The following is a 22,777-nucleotide window of genomic DNA, read 5'->3' as shown; positions in this document are numbered from 1 at the left end:
AGAAATAGAAGACAGAGCAATGGTCAGTGAGTAAATGATGCCATTACTGGTACCTCTAGGATTTTGGTGACATTACGTCACTTTTGAGAATGAGACCAAGGAGCCACATCAGGAATTCACCGTAAAGGGGGTATACATGGCGGAAATATTTCTGCTCTTGGCCCCGATAAAAATGTCGGACTAGCGGAGAAAAGAAGTTTTGTAGAGATACTCCTGAGATACTCCTGAGTAGGGCAATTGGTGAGCTCTATGGTATCCCACCAGGGCACCTGTGATATAGGGCTAGAACCCCTCTTGGGGGCTGATGGGACGGGCAGTGGCAAGAGTGATGCTAATGAACCAAAGGGGCTAGGGCAGAGAGGATATGCAGACACTCAGATAACTAGACCGGGCACCAGCCTTTGCCAGGCTTTATGACATAGCAATGCTGGGTATCAAGAAAGTTAATTCTGTATGGTTCAGTTCAGCAGAATGTTCACCAAGCACTGTTTTTAAAAAGCTTAATGTGACCTCCGCTTAGCTGGTGTCTGACAAGCAGCATAGTCATCACAGGTGGAGTATTAATCCCATAAAAATGATTTTGCCTGGCATGATCAACCAGAGCGATTAATTGATCTGATCACCAAACCAGATCACCGTAATAAATAAAGGATTATGTTAATTACCCTGTAAACATCTGTTCATCGCATGTAGTGCTGTATATTAACATGCTCTGCATAATACTGCCATCCAGTGTGGGGCTTGGACTGTTGCAACTTGTGTTTTTTTCATAGAAGTTTTTCGCATTGAGGTCTCAGTGACCTCTCCCCGGGTAGTGAACACACATGAGGACCGACTTGATTGTTAGTTTGTTTTCTGCACAGCGAATGAGAGTAGGTACAGCGTAGCGATTAGGATAAGATAGTGGCCATGTGTTCAGTGTAAATTATGTTATTATGTAGTTTTAGACCCGTCAGCCCTAGGGTGGTCTTACCCAGTTTTCTTTTCACCCTTTGCCTTGTTTTTTCCATCTTTTTCGTTGGACCTAGGTCTCTGGGCACCTTACCACTGCCAATCAGTGCTGAGGTGCAGGTGCTCTCTCCTAACAACATGGCTGTCACATTCCCCTGCTACTGCGGAGTGGCTTTTTTAGACACGCACTAGTAGTCAGGAGCAGGCTGGGACATTAGGATACAGTAACACTGCCATCCCGTCTTTTCTGCCCATAGCCTAGAATCTGGAAGCTCCTGGAACATTCCAGAATAGGGGAGGGGTTACACTTTGCCCCCTTTAGAGAGTGGACACCTGATCTAGGGGTATAAATGGAAAGGAGGGAAATCTACCTGTCAGTTGGGGCATCACTGGACCTGGGGGAACCTCTGCAGGAGTTTAGGCGGTTGGGCCTAGGGGAGGAACCTACACCACTGGAACTGACTGGGCCTAGGCACTGCTTTCTAAGTTAGGTGAGGGACTCTGCCAACCCACTGATCTGGCCCAGCGTTGGGGAACCACCTCCAGTGAGCCAAGGGAAATCATCCTACCTCTGAGCCACCAACTCAACCACCCTTCTCCCCCCCACCCAAGAAACTACACCAGAAGGGCGCTGGAACCATCAAGCGCCGCAAGGAAACACTTACCTACCCTGAGGACTGCTGGGGGATCAACCAGGTAACAGCGCTGCACCATCCAAGCGCTTCCCTGGCAGACCTGTGCCCCCCTACGCTGTTCTGCCTTAGCTGTGCCCTGAACTGCCAGAACTGCTTACTGCCGGGACTGTCTGCCCATCTCAGAGCTACCAGCTCTAAGCGCTATACACTCTTTGCGCCATCCTGCTAAGAACTGGACCTGTAAGAAATTCCCTGGGTGTCAGAGCGCTGTGGCTATAAAGCTCTGTACCCCTAAAGCGCTCACCTGCTGTTGCTCCTCGGAGCGCTGCCCTGTTCAAAGCGCTGTGTCCGATCACTGCTGCAGCCCGGGGTTACCTGCGCTGACTGGAAGTACTCTGGGGCCCGTAAATCACCGCCGCGGCCCGGGCGCCACGTCAGGAAAGTCCGCTGGGTGGCGCTCTTGCTCGGGAGGCGCCTGGGGGCCTGTCACCACCTCCGCAGCCCCAGGGCCTCATTGGGGAAGACTCAGCTGCTGCCTCCGTCCTCGCGGCGGCCCCGGAGCCAGAAGAGGGCCGCCGCAGTACCAAGCAAGGCCGCGCTGGGTCTCTGAGGCCGCCTCCACTGTCACGTGACGGGGCGCCGGCCGCGACCTGGGCCACGCCCCCGCCAACACTGCACTGCCATTTGGAGAGGCTGACGCGCCTCCGCAGGCCACGTTGGCATTGGGGCTGCGGGCGAGCCTCCATCCTGCCGCTCCTGATTGGTCCCCGGGCCCAAGAGGGCTGCGAGAGGCCCGGGACCAGTTCTGCTACCGGCAAGGGGGCTCGAAGGAGAGCGCGAGCCCCCCTCGATCAGCCTTAAGCCTGACCTGCGCACCACACCATAAGGGGCCCTAGAAGGCCTGAAAACAAATGTAAAACCCCCTGGGGGAGGGCGAGAGACTCTGGAGGCAGCGGGGCTGCGGGAGAGCCTGGTGACAGAGTGAGACAGCCTCGCGCCAGCCCTTTCCCTACTGAGACCGCCGCTGGGCCCAGTTTGCCCTAGTTAAACCAGTTAACAGCCTGGAACAGTGGGAAAGGAACTAGGGCCCCCTGAACTGGGCATTAGCTCTAATTGTTGACTTTTGTGGGCCTAACGTGACCCCTGGCTAGGGGAGAGTTCTTTACAACTTGCCTGTAGCAGGGAACTGTGTTCCTGTTGTTGGATGTGCCATTTAAGTAGGGGGTTGTGCATTTTTATGAACCTCATGCCTAAGAGATGTATTACATTGAAGTGTCCTATTAAATGTTGCTATACTGAACCTGCTTAGGACAGATGTTGTTGCCTATGCCTATACAATGAAATGTTACCTGATTTTTAAAGGAATGTTGTTGCCTAGCTTGCCCATACACATAGTGAGGTACTGAGAGAGTTACTTGCCTGATGAAATGATGCTTAGTTCATGATAATGAGTTACTTACCTGCAATGAGACAAGCCTAGATAAAAGAATCTTGATTTAAACAACTGGCTGGTGTGGTTTCCTTTTATTGCGTGTGTTTCCCTCTCTCAGTGTGAGTGTGTGCTTCACTTCTGCTTTCCACCTAGTCATCGGGTGCCTTCCAGCTCGCGCCAAGCTACCGCAGTGGAATTGATGACCCCAGTTCTTACATGTAGGTTGAAGATATCTGTAGGACACGCTGGCTTCCGTAGAGGTGGGTTGGTGAGTGTGATTCTACATATTACATGAGATGAACAGCTGCTTAGGAGGTAAGTAGCATAATCATGTATGGCTGTAGATACACATTCTCTGCATCAGCTGTAAAACAGTGCTCTTCTAAGGAGTGGCTAGCCAGTGGATGATTGCAAGAATCTGGCTTTTTATGTGATTTGTCAATAATCTGATATACCATGTAACGAGTTCAGAGGTTCCCCTGATATGAAGGTGCTCTATTAGGGGTAGTGTAGTCGAGCAGCCTTAGGCTTAACCAAGAGGAGTGCAAGACTTCTGTAAATACACACAATGATCAAAATGACACACACGACTCAAGAAGGAGATCCACACCAATTTATAAAAATAGCAAGTATCTTTATAAATGTTTAGGCATCAGAGAGAAATTGTTCAAGTAAGTACATTTTTAAATATAAATTACTTCCAGTTCAAAAAGTGGACACAGTGTTTTAGAGTACGGCAATGTTATCCTAAGGCAGGAAGAACAAGTATTTAAAACAGGTATATTACAGTGACTTACAGGGCCAATCTTCAGGAGTTCATGTGAGTAGTAGGCAAGGTCCAAGGCAGCACCAATAGTATGTAATTCAAACAGAGAACTGCTTGTAAACGATGCACTGTGCACACGTCCCCGTAGGGTATTTTATCAACCACACTTGTCGGTAGTTTCAACAATTATAACAATGATTTCAAACAATTTTTAAATAAAACATTTTCTAGTGTACCAAACAATAACATGCAACCAGTCGGATGCGAAACATCTTTTGTTTAATCGAAGTTTTTCTTGTCTTGTGATTGATGCTTCAATCTTGGTACATTACTTCATGTACATACATCTTGTCAGTAGCTCCCAATGCATTTCGGTATAGCAATACCTTCGTCAGGGGATGCTCTAAACAAATACAACAATAGTAATCAGAACCGTCAATGTGGGAAACCCACATTCCACCATATAACAATTTACATTGTTTGCAAGTTTGTCATAACGAGTGCCAACTAAGCGTGACCTCCACCACTATGCTGTAAAACTAAAAGTCACCACGTGTGACACTGCACGCAGATATGTAACCAAAACCATACCTGTCTGTATGTCGTGAACTACTGCTATGAGTTTCATGAGGTGTTCCTAGATAACAAAGCACTAAAGTAACTAATCAGGTAAAAAACACACCAAACCATGTCATTCAGAACAGAAATGTGCTCAACTGTATAAGGCTGAAACCAGACACCGCCTACCTCTTCCAGTCGCATGTATCCCCCAAGTAGATAAGCTTGTAGTAGTCCTCCTTCTAATCTTCTACCTCTGCAATGAATGCAAATTCCGTTTAAGTTCCACACAAGCCCGAAGGTTCATTTCCCACCCGAGATCCCTCGCGTGTTACCGCTTACCTTGCTATCTCGAGCCTAAACTGAGAATCACCGTCGCGCGTTCGAAAAAACGCCTCCTCTAACCCTCGCCTCTACAACTCGCTATCTTATTCCGGGTAGAAACTAAAAACGGACTAACCGAACTGGCGTTAGGCGCCATCTTAACCTAGTCTCCCGGCGTGTTGATCAAGATGATAAAAACAATAACCTAACTGTGCTAATATTTACAAACGTGGTTTCTAACTACTTGAAAGCAATGAAAAGTCTGCCAATGAATAAGGTGTGAAATACTCCACTGAGTGAGCGCTAGTTGTGACAAAATTGCCTTTTAGACAATACACATGAACCTGAAAATAACAATGTACAATGCTTCAATATTGATTACAGAAAACATGTAAATTCAATTTTGTCGTTGAGACCCTGTGGCTCAAGCGTATTCAGTCTGCGAATCCAGTATGTCTCCCTCTGTAATAGTTGGCGATTGGTGTCAGCATGTTCTTCCTGATCTATGTTTTCTAGTACTGTGTAACGCAATTGCGGAATTGTATGCTGTCTCTCCTTCCAGTGCATGGCTAAATTGGACTTCGGATTGCCTGTTCTTATGAGACTCTTATGTTCGGTGATACGAACTTTTATTTTTCTAGTGGTTTTACCCACATACACAAGCCCGCACGGGCATTTGATAGCATAAACAACTCTGCTCGTGTTGCAATCTGAGGTGTGTCTTAGCTGTATACGTTGACCTGTTTGTGGGTGTGTGAACACATCCCCTACCATTACGTTGCCACAATGGCCACAGTTGTGACACTTGACCATGCCTCTATTTCGTCCTGTGCCTGTTTTTGTTAGGGAATGTTTCAAAATCTCTTTTATGTTCCTGGACCTTGTGTGTGCTACTATGGGTTTATCAAAAAACACATCCTTGAAATCCGTCTCCTGTTCAAGCACCTCCCATCTTTTCAGAATGCTTTTCTTAATGAATTTACTGGACGTGGAATTTTTAATGACAAATACCTCCCTTTTCAATGGTGTTTTGACAGTCTTGGTGAGTAATTCCTGTCTGGTTTTCTGACTTGCCTTCTGTTTTGCCTGCTGTAATACCTCATCTGGATAGCCTCTTTCCTTGTATGCCAAAACCATACCCTCCATCTCTTGAATGCCTTGTTCTTCCTGTGAACAAATCCTACGTACACGTAAGAACTGTGAAAAAGGTAGATGGTTTTTTAAAGATTGTGTGTGAAAGCTGCTGTAATGCAGCGCACTGTTACGATCTGTCGCCTTTTTATAGAGTCTGGTTTCCAGACTGCCCTCTTTGATTTCAATGAGGATATCTAGATAATTGATGGACTTATCCTCCACTGTGTATGTGATCTTGATTTGATCATGGCACTGATTTAACTCTGTGAGTAAGTGTTCCAGCTTGTCCTTTGTGCCATCCCACACTATGAGGATGTCGTCTATGTACCTTACATAGAGCCTGAGGTTTTGTGTCCATTGGGGATTCTGTAAAACATGCTCATTCTCATACTTAGCCATGAATATATTAGCAAAAGTCGGTGCCCCTGTAAAACCCATGCTGGTGCCTGTCCTTTGTAAATAGTAGCTGTCTTGCCATCTAAAATATCCATGAAACAAACAGAAATGCAACAGTTCCAAAAGAAAAACATTTGTGCCTTCGTCATAGTCATGCTGTAATAACATCCATTCTACCGCCTCTAAACCCTCCTGATGAGGGATAGAGGTGTATAAGGCACATATATCTACAGTACATAACAATACATTTTCTCCTTGCATGATGGTAACTTGGCTGATCTTTTTTAAACAATCCGTGGTGTCTTGTATGTATGTGCCCCATTGTTGTACGAGTGGCTGAAGATAGTGATCCAGAAATTTGCCTAACGGTTCATGCAATGACCCGCATCCCGCTACAATTGGCCTGAAAGGGGGGTCTGTGGAATTTTTGTGCATTTTGGGCACCATGTATATGTGTGGCCTCTTAGGATGTTGTACCGTCAAAAATTTACGAGTTTGCTCATTGATCCAACCCGTCTCCTGTGCTTTCTCAAGAATAGTGTTCAAAATAGTTTGAAAACGAACTGTCGGGTCAGTGTCCAGTTTGATGTATGTGTCTTGATCAGTGACATGCTGATTCACCTTTTCCAAATAATGAGAGTGGTTGAGTACAACCAATGCTCCTCCTTTATCTGCTGGTACAATTTTTAGCATATCATTCTGCGCCAATTTAACCAAAGTTTGGTGTTCTGATCTAGTGAGATTGTTATGTCTTGATTTAGTCTTTGGAATCTGCTCTACATCTTTTTTTACCAAGGTTTCAAAAAGGTCTAAAGCCTTGTGTGAAAATGGAGCCATAAAATTGCTCTTAGGTCTGAAGACCTGTGGTGGTTCAGTTGTAGTGGATGAAGTTGTGGACTCTTTGTTAATCGTGTGGAAAAACCAGCGTAACCGAAGTTTCCTCATGAATTTAAATAATGCAACCTCGGTCTCCAATGGGGTAGTGGAATATGTCGGAACAAAAGACATACCCTTGTTTAATACTTTGAGTTCTATCGGGTTCAATTGGTAATCTGAAATGTTCATCACTAGTTCCTCCTGTTTCTTGGCTTTTTTTGTTGAACCTTTTCCCCTCCTTGTCCGTTTTTTTGGAGTGATTCCGTGGGCGGGTGGTTGGATGTTTTGCCCCCCTCTAAAAAAGCCGGCCCTGGGGTGGTGTCTGGGCCACCTTCGGCACCTGTGTCACTACTGGTGCTGGGAGTTGCTTCTAGTGGTTTACGAGTAGGTAAAGTGTCTTGTTCAGTTGCTACACTCTCTTCTGAGGACGAAGCTTGCGGTTTTTTATATGCTCTTCTTTGGGCATACTGATCCGCCCATGAATAGACCTCGTCAAGCTTGTAGTCTATTGTGTCGCGCTTAAACTTGCGCAGTTTGCGTTCGTGTACTTCCCTAGTATACTCGTCTAACTGATCATTGATGTTCTTAAGTGTGGTTGCTAATTCTTCCTCTGTTAACCTGGATGATAATTCTGTGTTCAAGTCTTGAATCTCTATATCCAGTTCTTTTAGTATGTTTGACAACTCTTCCACTATGAGCAAAATTAAATCAAGCGAACACTTATTAAGTATCGCATACCACCTTAGCATAAAAGGTTTATTGAATTTGAATAAGAGTGGTCTAAGGGATACACGTAGTCCGCGCGGAATACGCTTGACTTTGTGATATTGAATTAACGTCGTGGCATGAAGCCTTTGGTTGATTTGTTTTCTTAATGTGTATTGTAATTGTTTTATCATTTGTGTGGTGGAACCTGGTTTTCCCTGAAAATCTTTGACATCTTTTATCAGTGCATACACACTCTCTGCTTCCTCTGTTGTATATGCCTTAACATCTGCTTGGTTGGTTGTCAGATGCGATATTTCATCAAAATCCATAATGTGTGGGTGCTGGGTGCCAGGAGTGAGCCCCTGGGGTAAAAAATCTATCGGTGAGGTTTGACACCCTGCACTCCTTTATATGTAAATGAATCAAGTAATCCTTTGTTTATGGGTGCTATCGTTTGCTCTGACTGGCTCAAGTCAGTGACATAACATGTAATTCAAACAGAGAACTGCTTGTAAATGATGCACTGTGCACACGTCCCCGTAGGGTATTTTATCAACCACACTTGTCGGTAGTTTCAACAATTATAACAATGATTTCAAACAATTTTTAAATAAAACATTTTCTAGTGTACCAAACAATAACATGCAACCAGTCGGATGCGAAACATCTTTTGTTTAATCGAAGTTTTTCTTGTCTTGTGATTGATGCTTCAATCTTGGTACATTACTTCATGTACATACATCTTGTCAGTAGCTCCCAATGCATTTCGGTATAGCAATACCTTCGTCAGGGGATGCTCTAAACAAATACAACAATAGTAATCAGAACCGTCAATGTGGGAAACCCACATTCCACCATATAACAATTTACATTGTTTGCAAGTTTGTCATAACGAGTGCCAACTAAGCGTGACCTCCACCACTATGCTGTAAAACTAAAAGTCACCACGTGTGACACTGCACGCAGATATGTAACCAAAACCATACCTGTCTGTATGTCGTGAACTACTGCTATGAGTTTCATGAGGTGTTCCTGGATAACAAAGCACTAAAGTAACTAATCAGGTAAAAAACACACCAAACCATGTCATTCAGAACAGAAATGTGCTCAACTGTATAAGGCTGAAACCAGACACCGCCTACCTCTTCCAGTCGCATGTATCCCCCAAGTAGATAAGCTTGTAGTAGTCCTCCTTCTAATCTTCTACCTCTGCAATGAATGCAAATTCCGTTTAAGTTCCACACAAGCCCGAAGGTTCATTTCCCACCCGAGATCCCTCGCGTGTTACCGCTTACCTTGCTATCTCGAGCCTAAACTGAGAATCACCGTCGCGCGTTCGAAAAAACGCCTCCTCTAACTCACTCCAAAAAAACGGACAAGGAGGGGAAAAGGTTCAACAAAAAAAGCCAAGAAACAGGAGGAACTAGTGATGAACATTTCAGATTACCAATTGAACCCGATAGAACTCAAAGTATTAAACAAGGGTATGTCTTTTGTTCCGACATATTCCACTACCCCATTGGAGACCGAGGTTGCATTATTTAAATTCATGAGGAAACTTCGGTTACGCTGGTTTTTCCACACGATTAACAAAGAGTCCACAACTTCATCCACTACAACTGAACCACCACAGGTCTTCAGACCTAAGAGCAATTTTATGGCTCCATTTTCACACAAGGCTTTAGACCTTTTTGAAACCTTGGTAAAAAAAGATGTAGAGCAGATTCCAAAGACTAAATCAAGACATAACAATCTCACTAGATCAGAACACCAAACTTTGGTTAAATTGGCGCAGAATGATATGCTAAAAATTGTACCAGCAGATAAAGGAGGAGCATTGGTTGTACTCAACCACTCTCATTATTTGGAAAAGGTGAATCAGCATGTCACTGATCAAGACACATACATCAAACTGGACACTGACCCGACAGTTCGTTTTCAAACTATTTTGAACACTATTCTTGAGAAAGCACAGGAGACGGGTTGGATCAATGAGCAAACTCGTAAATTTTTGACGGTACAACATCCTAAGAGGCCACACATATACATGGTGCCCAAAATGCACAAAAATTCCACAGACCCCCCTTTCAGGCCAATTGTAGCGGGATGCGGGTCATTGCATGAACCGTTAGGCAAATTTCTGGATCACTATCTTCAGCCACTCGTACAACAATGGGGCACATACATACAAGACACCACGGATTGTTTAAAAAAGATCAGCCAAGTTACCATCATGCAAGGAGAAAATGTATTGTTATGTACTGTAGATATATGTGCCTTATACACCTCTATCCCTCATCAGGAGGGTTTAGAGGCGGTAGAATGGATGTTATTACAGCATGACTATGACGAAGGCACAAATGTTTTTCTTTTGGAACTGTTGCATTTCTGTTTGTTTCATGGATATTTTAGATGGCAAGACAGCTACTATTTACAAAGGACAGGCACCAGCATGGGTTTTACAGGGGCACCGACTTTTGCTAATATATTCATGGCTAAGTATGAGAATGAGCATGTTTTACAGAATCCCCAATGGACACAAAACCTCAGGCTCTATGTAAGGTACATAGACGACATCCTCATAGTGTGGGATGGCACAAAGGACAAGCTGGAACACTTACTCACAGAGTTAAATCAGTGCCATGATCAAATCAAGATCACATACACAGTGGAGGATAAGTCCATCAATTATCTAGATATCCTCATTGAAATCAAAGAGGGCAGTCTGGAAACCAGACTCTATAAAAAGGCGACAGATCGTAACAGTGCGCTGCATTACAGCAGCTTTCACACACAATCTTTAAAAAACCATCTACCTTTTTCACAGTTCTTACGTGTACGTAGGATTTGTTCACAGGAAGAACAAGGCATTCAAGAGATGGAGGGTATGGTTTTGGCATACAAGGAAAGAGGCTATCCAGATGAGGTATTACAGCAGGCAAAACAGAAGGCAAGTTAGAAAACCAGACAGGAATTACTCACCAAGACTGTCAAAACACCATTGAAAAGGGAGGTATTTGTCATTAAAAATTCCACGTCCAGTAAATTCATTAAGAAAAGCATTCTGAAAAGATGGGAGGTGCTTGAACAGGAGACGGATTTCAAGGATGTGTTTTTTGATAAACCCATAGTAGCACGCACAAGGTCCAGGAACATAAAAGAGATTTTGAAACATTCCCTAACAAAAACAGGCACAGGACGAAATAGAGGCATGGTCAAGTGTCACAACTGTGGCCATTGTGGCAACGTAATGGTAGGGGATGTGTTCACACACCCACAAACAGGTCAACGTATACAGCTAAGACACACCTCAGATTGCAACACGAGCAGAGTTGTTTATGCTATCAAATGCCCGTGCGGGCTTGTGTATGTGGGTAAAACCACTAGAAAAATAAAAGTTCGTATCACCGAACATAAGAGTCTCATAAGAACAGGCAATCCGAAGTCCAATTTAGCCATGCACTGGAAGGAGAGACAGCATACAATTCCGCAATTGCGTTACACAGTACTAGAAAACATAGATCAGGAAGAACATGCTGACACCAATCGCCAACTATTACAGAGGGAGACATACTGGATTCGCAGACTGAATACGCTTGAGCCACAGGGTCTCAACGACAAAATTGAATTTACATGTTTTCTGTAATCAATATTGAAGCATTGTACATTGTTATTTTCAGGTTCATGTGTATTGTCTAAAAGGCAATTTTGTCACAACTAGCGCTCACTCAGTGGAGTATTTCACACCTTATTCATTGGCAGACTTTTCATTGCTTTCAAGTAGTTAGAAACCACGTTTGTAAATATTAGCACAGTTAGGTTATTGTTTTTATCATCTTGATCAACACGCCGGGAGACTAGGTTAAGATGGCGCCTAACGCCAGTTCGGGTAGTCCGTTTTTAGTTTCTACCCGGAATAAGATAGCGAGTTGTAGAGGCGAGGGTTAGAGGAGGCGTTTTTTCGAACGCGCGACGGTGATTCTCAGTTTAGGCTCGAGATAGCAAGGTAAGCGGTAACACGCGAGGGATCTCGGGTGGGAAATGAACCTTCGGGCTTGTGTGGAACTTAAACGGAATTTGCATTCATTGCAGAGGTAGAAGATTAGAAGGAGGACTACTACAAGCTTATCTACTTGGGGGATACATGCGACTGGAAGAGGTAGGCGGTGTCTGGTTTCAGCCTTATACAGTTGAGCACATTTCTGTTCTGAATGACATGGTTTGGTGTGTTTTTTACCTGATTAGTTACTTTAGTGCTTTGTTATCTAGGAACACCTCATGAAACTCATAGCAGTAGTTCACGACATACAGACAGGTATGGTTTTGGTTACATATCTGCGTGCAGTGTCACACGTGGTGACTTTTAGTTTTACAGCATAGTGGTGGAGGTCACGCTTAGTTGGCACTCGTTATGACAAACTTGCAAACAATGTAAATTGTTATATGGTGGAATGTGGGTTTCCCACATTGACGGTTCTGATTACTATTGTTGTATTTGTTTAGAGCATCCCCTGACGAAGGTATTGCTATACCGAAATGCATTGGGAGCTACTGACAAGATGTATGTACATGAAGTAATGTACCAAGATTGAAGCATCAATCACAAGACAAGAAAAACTTCGATTAAACAAAAGATGTTTCGCATCCGACTGGTTGCATGTTATTGTTTGGTACACTAGAAAATGTTTTATTTAAAAATTGTTTGAAATCATTGTTATAATTGTTGAAACTACCGACAAGTGTGGTTGATAAAATACCCTACGGGGACGTGTGCACAGTGCATCGTTTACAAGCAGTTCTCTGTTTGAATTACATGTTATGTCACTGACTTGAGCCAGTCAGAGCAAACGATAGCACCCATAAACAAAGGATTACTTGATTCATTTACATATAAAGGAGTGCAGGGTGTCAAACCTCACCGATAGATTTAGCACCAATAGTATACCACCAGTGGCACAAGGGAGACCTGGTGCAGGGTGCAAAACAGCACCATTAGCCCAATGCTATTCTATGGAGATCAGTCGCTGCAAAGAGAGGATGCAGATTCTAGCCCCTATACGTAGTTACTCTTGGGGTCACTATGCCCCGTAAATGATCAATTCCTGTTGGAAGTGGGCATAACCCTGTCCCAGAATTCCTAAGTATGCCATCACAAAGATGGCTACTTCTGAAAAATTGTGTCCACTTCAATTTACCTCACCTTAAGGGTGGTACTAGCCTGGGGTTGGCACGCCTACCTGATGGGCTAATTATCCCACCTGTACAAGCGCCAAGGGGGTACTGGACAAATAGGGACTGCTTCCTTTCCTGTGAGAGGGGCCAGACTCACAGTCCAAAGGTGGCAGGTCCTTGAAGTTTGCAAGCCTGGGGAGGCTAATCAGCTGGTCATCCTGTGGGTGAGGGAGTTACATTCTCTTCCTGGGCAGGCTTTTGTTCTGGGCCTCCTGAGAGCAGAGGCTGTCACCTTAGGAGGTCAGAACAGTGTCTCTAGTGACAGACTGGTGGAAAGCAGTCAAGGCGCACACGAGAAGCAGATAGGTTTTCAGGGCATGCCCTCTGAGAGCATGGTTTGGTAAATCCAACACTTGAATCTGTGTAGGTTTACCAATACGAGATGTTTGATACCAAACATCCCTATTTTCAGTCAAGCCATCATGTAGTTGGGGGACTCGTTATCACCAGTGTTCAGCACATGTTTTAAAATGGCTTCCCTGTCCACTTGCACTGGCAGTAATAGGACAGACCAGCACAGGGGCATATCTGCTAATGCAGGTATGTCCTCACATGTAAAATTCAGCACACTTCCTCAGGGCTGTCCGACATGCTGTAGTGGTGACTTACAAATAGCACATGCAGTGTTGGGGGACACGGAACACAGGGATGTGCGACATATTGTGTTTTCACTTATCTGCACCAAGACACGCAGCCTGCAATGGCAACCTTGCATTTGCTTGGTGAGGGGTCCCTTAGGGTGGCACAATTTGTGCTGCTGCCCTAAAGGATCCTCTTTAGTACCTCAGGCCCTAGGTACCAGGGGTACCATTTACTAGGGACTTACAGAGGGCACTAAAATGTTTTGCCTGAGGAAACAATTGTACAGTTTTGGGAAAGAACTCTGGCATCAGCGACCTGGTTAGCAGCAACTGAGTGCACTTTCAGTCAAAATCAAATCAGCCACCAGGCACAAAGTGTGGGTGACCATGTCAAAAAGGGCTACTTTCCTACAATGATGGAGCAGTCTGTAAGACAATCTGGCCTACTCTAGCCAGATGCCTTGTTAAAATGTCCACATAGTAATGCTTTGTGAAGGTGTGGACTAGGTAGCAGCCTTACAGATGTCAGCTAATGGTATGTTTCCTAAAAAAGCCACAGTTGCACCCTATTTGAGGGTGAAGTGAGGCATGGGGTGGGCATGTAGGCTTCTTTTGGCTTTAGTATAAACTGTTTGTATACATTTAACAATCAATTTGGCTATCTTTGTCTTAGAAATGACCTGACCTTTATGATGCTGTGCAAAGGTAACAAAAAGAGGTTGTGTTTAACGGAAGGACTTTTTCCATTCTATGTAATGCATGAGAGCACATTTGATTTCAAGTGTGTGAAGTGCTGACTATTACCAAGACCGGGCGTTCAATAGGTTGGCTAAGGTGGAAGGGGTAGACCGCCTTAGACAAGAACTTATGGTTAATTCTAAGGACAACCCTGCCATTATGTACTTGGAAAACATGTTCTTGTAGTGTGAGGGCATGTGGGTCACGAAGATGTCTAAGTGACATTATGGCTACTAAAAAATTGACCTTCCGGGAAAGAAACTGCAAAGGGAAGAGAATGCAGTGGTTCAAAGAGAGGTCCTATGGGTCTGGTGAGGACAATGTTCAGGTTCCAGACTGGTACAGGTTCTCTAAGTGGAATGACACATTTATGGCATTCCATGAAGACTAATAATAGGTACCTAGAAGAGTGAGGAGCATATGATATCTTTTACCGTTGGTGTAAGAGGGTTGATGCAGTTTGGGTTACCGTAGTGAACAAACGTCTTCCACTTAGCTGCATAGCAAGTGTGCGTGGTAGGCCTACAGACTTCCTTTAGTAAGTCCATGCATTCATGAGGCGGGTTCTAGGGCTTTAATAAACAATTCGCTGGGTTGAGCTACCTAGGGACGGGGTGTCTGATTAGGTAGAAGACGGTTGCTGTTGGTGCAAAGTGCAGGCCTCATGCTGTCAGTTGTTGAAGATGGTCATGGTCGCATAAAGAGTAGGTCTCACCTGAGCTTTGAGCTGGGGATCGTTACAGGCAGTCAATTCTCATTGTGATGGAGTCACTTCGTATGTGAGATGCAAAGCAATGACCCGGGACCTTGGGGGCACCTCTTTGGCATCAGGACTCACTCCAGCAGCAAGGCTTAGACAGGTCCAGCTGGTGCTGGTCAGCTGAGCATTTGCAGAGAGACCTCTGCAAGCTTGTTGTGTCCTGGTAGCTAACGCAGGTGGTCTTCCAACTGACCCTTGGAGTCACTGTAGCCTGGGTTCAAGGCAAGCAGGTCCAATCTTCATTCTTCGATCATCTGGGCAGTCCTCCTTACAGAGTCAGCAGGGCAGGCTTTCTTTTGAATCTTTCACAGGTACAGGAGTGTTCTGATGAGCAGTTCTGAAGATGCCACATTTATTCCTGGTGCTGGCCTTTGTGTGGGGGAATTCCACCTGACCTCCCCAAAAACTGATTCTGGTCCGTTCTTCCCCTTCTAATGAGTTTGGCACCAAATTGCCTAGGTTGACAAAGTAAAGGGCAGGCCTGGTGACAGGTTTCTTTGTGTGCTGAAGGCAGAGCCCTTTGAAGTTTAATCAGGGCAGGATACAGCTCCTCCACTGCCATCTTGTCAGGAAGACCCTCTCCCCTTACACCCAGGCTTCCTTTGTCTCACTGTCTGACAGTAATACACAACCCACAATGGCAGAGCCATTCATGGTCATGTGGCACAGGGCACTGCCAGAAAAGCAAGTTGAAAGTTGGTTTAGGCCCAAAAAAGCCAACTTTCTAACATTGACATTTTCAAAATTCTAACTTAAAATTCACCTGTACTATTAAAGAGGGTGTTAGACTTGGCCCTTTTTGAAGGTTTAGCCCCAAACTTTTTGCCTCCTATTTTTCGGACCATGTTTTTGTTGGCTATAGGATTATGGGCACTTTACCATTGCTGATCAGTTCTAAAGTGCATACGCTCACTGTGTAAATTGTGACAATGATTAGTTATCCAGGATTGGCATGTTTGATTTACTGGTAAGTCTCTAGTAAAGTACACGGAGCATGCCAGGGCCTGTAAATAAATGCTACTAGTGGACCTCTAGCACTGGTTGTGCCACCCACATGAGTAGCCCTGTAAATGTGTCTCAGCCGGACCACTGTAGTGTCTGCGCATGCAGCTAAACTGCCATTGAGGTGCCGGGTTTTTAGGAACCCGGTGGTGCCAGGGGAAAACACCCAAAGACCTCTTGAGTACTTCCTGTTCTGGACCACAGAAACACAGAGTCTTCTAGGTGAAGTCAAAGATCCGTTTTATTGGCTGCAACCAAGTAACAAGCGTCCTAGAAGTACAACAGCACAGGGTGTAAGTTCTCAGGAGACTGTTCGTTTTTACAGAGCCAGCCTTCTCCTTTTATACAAAAATAACAGCTGCAGGCAAGAATTCTTTAGTTTACAATACGGTCATATACATATTTCCACAATAATGAAAAAGCAAAGTCATGATGGCAAACCCACATTTTCGATGTCCAGTTTGTGATAGATGACCCAGCCCGGCCCAGAACTACCATCAGATATCGACGAAACCCCAATAAAATCGGGCACCTCCTCATCGTAAAACTGGTCATAAACAAGAAGCAGGGACAGGTGTATGTGTGTGGATAACATGGTTTGTATGTAGTGAATGGTTTATGGCATGTTGTGCCTTGATGCTATCTTACTCGGCCACTGGGCGAGGATCCGCCCGAACAGGTTTGGCTGGAGGCAGTGGAGTCAGCTCAGCCAGGTCATGGGGAAGTCAGCTAAGGTGGACGTGTCCTTTCAGATCAAACTCGGCCTCAATCAATTGACTATATGAGGGCAAGCCACAAGATAGACGCCGCTCACAAAATGGAACCTCGAGGGTTCGAGACGGAAACCATGATTTAAGGGTGATAGCATCACTCAATCACAACGCAAATGCATAGAGATAATGTCCTAATCATTACCGGTCTGCTGACTCCAAATTCGTCATGGTTCGATGATATTTTGTGACACGAGTGTTGGGCCTTGGTACCATATTATAGCAGGGTCCAGAATTTTCAGAACCACACCATGTTGGCCTGGTAAGTGCACCCACTCGTCAGGCCCAAACATTCCCTTTCCTTACATGTAAGGCACCCCTAACATAGGTCCAAGGTACCCCCCATGGGTAGGGTGCAGGGTATGTGAAAGGTAGGACATGTACTGGTGTGTTACATGTCCCGATAATGAAATGCTGTGTATTTCGCTTTTCACATTTGCAAGGCTGTCTGTCTCATAGGCTAACATTGGGGCTGCACTGTAAGATTTTACATGTGTAACTTTCAATTGAGACAAGGTAGAAAAATTGAGTTTAGGATCTCTGAACTCAGAATTTATTAAAGCACCTTTTGCAAAAGGTGGTTTTTTAATTGCGTGTTTGAAAATGCCACTTTTAGCAAAGTGGTAATTTTCTTACTTTACCATTCTGTATGCCTCTGACTGTTTGTGTATTCAGCATCTGGGTTTGGAGTGACAGGAGATGGGGATGTGCATTCATGCTAGAAATCACAAGGGGGGTTCAGGTTTGTCCTGCCTTGCCTGGGTGACTCGTCGCTGGGCCTCTGAGTAGGCCTGGCCTGCATTTAGAGTGGCAGGAGGAGTTTCACTAGCACCTGAATAGGCTGTGCTTCCTTTGCACAATGCTACCTCCACCCCCCATGTGGTCATGCTGGGAAGACAGTGCTGGTTTGGATTGGGCTCAGAGACTCTGCCACAAAGATAACAATGACAAAATGGGGTATAAAGTATTGGACCTAAAATCCCAGGACTTTAGATTACTTCAAGAAACAAGAGGACACTGGCAAGAAAAAAAGCAGAAGGACTGTGTGAGAAGAGCTGCTTTTTCGGTGTGAGGGTTGGATTGGCCTGAAGTTGCTGCTTCTGTCTGTGGTGGAGGAAAAGGACGGACCCTTTTTGCCCTGCTGTGGTATCCTGCTTGTGAAGGAAATCTTCCAGGGCATGTGTGTAATGGCCTCCTGATGTTTTTAGAGACTTAGTGAAATCAAAGTCTTCCATCTTGTGCTTCACTTTATTTGAAATTTCTAGTTCTTTACCTTATTCTGGTGCTTTGTTTTAATGTGAGATTTCTAGTGCTGCTTTGAACTCCCCTGTGCCACTGGGAAGTTCGTGCCCTGATCTTCAAAACCAAAGGCACTTTTATTTGCTCTAAAATGCCTCTATTGGGAAGCTTCCTCGGCTTCGTGGATCACCACCGCCGAGCGGCAGCGAGGAGATCTGCCCCTGCTGCCCCAGCCCCACCCGCTGTTCAGTGAAACCAGAGAGATCAGTAGCCAGCCGCTCATCAGCTGAGTGAGTGCCGCATGTGAAATACTGCTGTCCAAGGCCCTGCAACGGGTGAGGGGGAGCCTGGGTGCAGAGTAGGGCGAGGTCGCTTCCAGAGTGAAGTCGTAGAATTGCAGCTGCCACAGACTGATGTCTAGCAGAGAGAGGGATCCTCGTGCCCCCTAGACTACTGCAGCCAGGGAGACGCACCATGAGGTAGCAGTTGGTCCCAACTGGGGTAGAGGACTTGGAGTTTCCCTCTACCCAGGGGGAAGCAATGGGTTCTCCCTCCCACAAGTACCTGAGCGGGCTGGAAGCCTCCACTGAGGTCCCGCTTGGCCCCCTGTTTATTTGTACCCACCTCTCCCAACAGAGGTGTTCTTCTTGCATATCCAGTGCTTAATTTGTGCCGGTGCTTAGCACCAGCACTTATTTGACAGGGCCGGGGCAATTGAAATATGCTCTGGTATGCGATGAACCTAGAAATTATTCTAAATAAATGTACCTACCTGTTCTGCTTAGGCTGAATGTCTGCTGTGGATGTCTAGAGAGTGGTCACCACATCCAGGCACAATTTGCTAGCGCCTGCTCCGCCACACGTAGTGAAGTCAGCCGCTCCAGCGGAGATTGTTTATTGTCAGAGATTGCTCTTGTTTCCGGCTCAGAATATCTAGTGGGCAAGATCGTTGTCAGCCTGACGTCACCGGGCCCAGTCAGGCTGTGTTACACGTCGGCGCGCGGGGGACGTCCCATCCTGCGTGGCGTGCTAGTGTGGGAGGCAGGAGGTTGAATTTGCGTGCCCCCAAACCAATCATAATCATGACGCTCGCAGCGTCCCACTGCAGCTGCTAGCAGGACAATTTTAATGGACTATCACTGAAGAAATCACACAAATACAGGTTTGCCATTAACATTTGCTTTTTCGCTCACCTACACACTCGTTCATTACAACTATACACACCTCCAAAAACACACACACAAACTGCCAAACACACAGTTTTACTCACACGCTGTAAAAAGCGAACAAACACACACAATCACATTTTCAGACGCACCGAAAGCATGAAACACGCCCAACAAACACACACACGGTCACATACGTACACCTACTACGAGAAACATATTCATAGCATTTTGCCTTCTACAGTTTCGTGTGTGGGCTATTTATGCGAGTGTGTGACAAGCTAAGGAGATAAAATGGCCAGACTCCCACCAACCTGTTATACTTTCTTTTGAGACTTTCCTGCTGTAAATAAAGCCACATTAATTCATGTTCGTAGGAACTCTCAGTGTACAACACTATTTCATCTGCGCATGTCTACATACGGCTGGCGGTCTGAGAAGTCGGTTGGGCTTATGTTTCAAAGTCCGCTCATGTAGTATGCTTGTATTTAGTATATTGTACCTTTCCTTGTTATCTCCCTTGCTGCTCAGCCTGTGTGAGTGAGCTTGGAATGTTGGTATGTGTGATGTGTGAATGGAATGCTGGTATGCCTATGTGGAGTGACAGTTGGAGTGGATGGGCTGAGCGGCAAGGAAGCTGTTCCTGTTGGGGCTCTCCCTTTGGGCTTACTTACCTATGATACCTATGCTTGATACTTACTGCCATCTAAGATAGTATCAATAAAGCACTCATCTTTAAAGGACTTCTGTAGCCCATTGGTCTTATTACATTTGGCGACGAGGATGGGAAACAACCTACACCTCAAGTAACCCCATGTAACTTGGAATGGGAGATCATCAAGCAAGATAAAGGACATTTAAAAAAAATAAGAAGAAAAAGGCAACTTAAGATTACTGGCACCACGACAAGAGCCCCACCAGTGACCTCCATCGGTCGCCCACAACGGTATGGTGTCAGCTCCTATCTGTTGTCTTTCTATGTTTCTGCACATAGCTGAAGTGCTTGATGGTTTTGGTTTGTAGCAATCTATATTTGCTGTTTAACTGCCTGCTGTCATGTGCGATGTCCCTGATGTAAATTAAAGCGATTTAAAGAGGTAAATTCTTAACCGGATTTAAAGGAAATAAATACAATCTGAACTGGAGTCTAAAGTCAGCCGGATTTCCAAGTCCGTGTATTGAACAAGTAAATTCTTAACCGGTTAGCAAGAAAGAAATAGAACTTGACCAGAGTCAAAAGTCAGCGGTGGTGAGCTAAAGCTAAATTAATTTTAAGCTTTAATATGTCTGGGAGCCGGTTGGGAGCATCGTGAATCGTGCTGAAAGACATATTATCCGCCTTTCTTAAAATTCTAGCCATGAGTAATGTTATGGATTTGGCCTGTGAATGGGAATGGATATTTGCTGCCACCTACTGGAGAAATAATTACTTATTAATTTACCGGCACATTTTACGAACACATCTTCAGTTTAAGTCTGTTCCAGCATGCGTCAGTGGATTTCAGCACAGGAACTGTTTAGTTAGCTGCGAGGACGAAATGAGGGGCAAGTATGTCGATTAGGATGTCAACTTCGATGTTTTTGGGCCAGGATGACGTCTTTGTTTTGTTTGGGCAGATCGGATAATATTTATTTTTAATTATTTGCCAATTAGCCTTGTTATTACAAAATTGCCGGTTTAACTGTTAGCTGTTTTCAAAATTAAATAGCGCGTGTGTCCAGGCACGCGACCTTACCGGCATTGTTGTGGTGTGAGGTCATCTTGTGCACCTTCCCTCGTCCTGTCTCTTCGTTCTGGGCCTGCTTTTAGACGCTCTGCCTCACTAACGTGCCTCGAGCCATTCGACTCCGCGTCAAAAACGTGTCTTCATTTGGAGTCTTTCAGGATCTTCCTTTGGAATGTCATCGTTCCGATCGTCTGTGGGGACTCCTGGATTTCTTCAGACTTTGGAGGTACATGCTGACATTATTCGTCAAACGGTGTTCTACTTGGTTTGGAATTAATTTCTTTTTATGAGGCCAACTAAACGAAGGAGTCTGGTGTTGCTGTTCCAGGAAAAGTAAAATCGGCAAATCTCAAGAAAGTGTTGTCGCTTTAATAATACATCTTCTGGCTATCCATTCATTCGTACAGTAAAGTCAAGAATATATTTATTGTAAAATTGTACAACTAGTTATCTTGGCAATTTAGGAATATGTTTATTTAAAAACGTTTTTCTAAGATACTTTACAGTCTATACAGTGACTATCACTTGTGCTTTATGATATAAATAGAGCGCATTTTGTTACTGTCATATTCAGTGTGACGTAGGTTACATTTATTAATTTTATTTCCACCTGTGTATTAAGCACTGTGATGGTTATTTAACGAGTATATTTTGGAGAAATGTTTGGTTTGGGTATAGCTTTATGGCTATGTGACATTACACCGTCAAGTGGTTTTGTCACCTATTTTTAAAAAATGATTTTTCCGCAATTTTTAGTAAGGATTCTAAATTTGCATTGTAATAGCTTCTTGGCTATGTGGCCTTACACCATTAGGTGGACTGGTCACCTGTTTGGGGAAATGTTTGGTTTGGGTATAGCTTTATGGCTATGTGACATTACACCGTCAAGTGGATTTGTCACCTATTTTTAAAAATGATTTCTCCGCAAGTTTTAGTAAGGATTCTAAATTTGCATTGTAATAGCTTCTTGGCTATGTGGCCTTACACCGTTAAGTGGGGTGGTCACCTGTTTTATTTTAAATAATTTACCGGCACATTATATTGGCATGTTTGGTTAGGGCAGTGCCATGGTTTAGAGTATTTGTTTTTAATAGCCTATTGGCTATAGGTGTTATTCCACTGTTGTGTGAATATGTTGCTGGATGGTATGCATATATAAGTTTAGATGGCTGACAAGCTATACGATATTCCACGGGGATATCTTACTTGATGTATACATTTTTATTGCTTATATGCGATGTGATATTGTAATATCACCTACAGTGATTCTACGTCTTTTCTTTAATTTTCAGTTGGATTGTTTATTTCTCTGTGTGTAGAATCTACTGTTGTATATTCTGACAGTGTGTGATTTTCACTCTTTTTTTCTGATTTTCTCGTATGTGATTTCACACTTATTTACTGTCCTGTTGGATTATGTTTAAAATCTAACAGAGTTGTCATAATCTTCTTTTCTGTTCATTATCTCTAGTCTCGCTTACTTGGATTTTGTGTTGGATCGCGACCAACCTTTTTCTCTGTATGTGGGAGTACTTTTTAGGTTTTGCCTGCAAGTGCTCACGTAGTGAGCATGCGCTAAAAAACCTATTGAGTTCTATATATGATCGATGACCCGCCTCTGCCTCTCATTGGCTAGCTCCATAAATGGAGACTAGCCATTGAGAGACAGAGGCTGTCAATCGCGCTTTCTCTCGAAAACGCGATTCGGGGGCGTTCCTGTGTCTTTTTTTAAGTACCGCCCTCTCCTCTTCCCATTGGCTGGAATTTTACCTTCCAGCCAAT

At 44.4% G+C, this 22,777-nt stretch overlaps 1 protein-coding gene across 1 annotated transcript in view; it reads right to left on the bottom strand.

Moving 5' to 3' along the window:
- The window catches only part of LOC147712454 (receptor-type tyrosine-protein phosphatase V-like), a 558,680-nt gene that overhangs the window by 104,111 nt on the left and 431,792 nt on the right, over nt 1–22,777 (bottom strand). The gene's annotated exons all lie outside the window — the stretch shown is intronic.

Source organism: Lissotriton vulgaris, chromosome 5 (genome assembly GCF_964263255.1).
Source record: "Lissotriton vulgaris chromosome 5, aLisVul1.2, whole genome shotgun sequence".
Taxonomy (NCBI): Eukaryota; Metazoa; Chordata; class Amphibia; order Caudata; family Salamandridae; genus Lissotriton; species Lissotriton vulgaris.
This window is presented reverse-complemented; position numbering and strand designations above follow the sequence as displayed.